This window comes from Arachis duranensis, chromosome 3, assembly GCF_000817695.3.
Source record: "Arachis duranensis cultivar V14167 chromosome 3, aradu.V14167.gnm2.J7QH, whole genome shotgun sequence".
Taxonomy (NCBI): Eukaryota; Viridiplantae; Streptophyta; class Magnoliopsida; order Fabales; family Fabaceae; genus Arachis; species Arachis duranensis.
The window spans coordinates 109,165,034-109,165,505 of NC_029774.3; positions in this window are offsets into that span (position 1 = coordinate 109,165,034).

A 472-nucleotide genomic window follows, 5' to 3' on the forward strand; every position below is an offset into this window, starting at 1 on the left:
TGGTGCCCATTTCTGGCGTTTAACGCCAAGTATTTGCCCTTTACTGGCGTTTAACGCCAGTCTAGTGCCCCTTTCTGGCGTTAAACGCCCAGAATGGTGCCAGACTGGGCGTTAAACGCCCAACAGCTAGCCTTACTGGCGTTTAAACGCCAGTACGCTCTCCTCCAGGGTGTGCTGTTTTTCTTTCTGTTTTTTCATTCTGCTTTTACTTTTTTTCATTGATTTTGTGACTTCTCATGATCATCAACCTACAAAAAATATAAAATAACAAAGAAAAATATATAAAATATAACATTGGATTGCCTCCCAACAAGCGCTTCTTTAATGTCAATAGCTTGACAGAGGGCTCTCATGGAGCCTCACAGATGCTCAGAGCAATGTTGGAACCTCCCAACACCAAACTTAGAGGTTGGTTGTGGCCTCCCAACACCAAACTTAGAGTTTGACTGTGGGGGCTCTGTTTGGCTCTGTT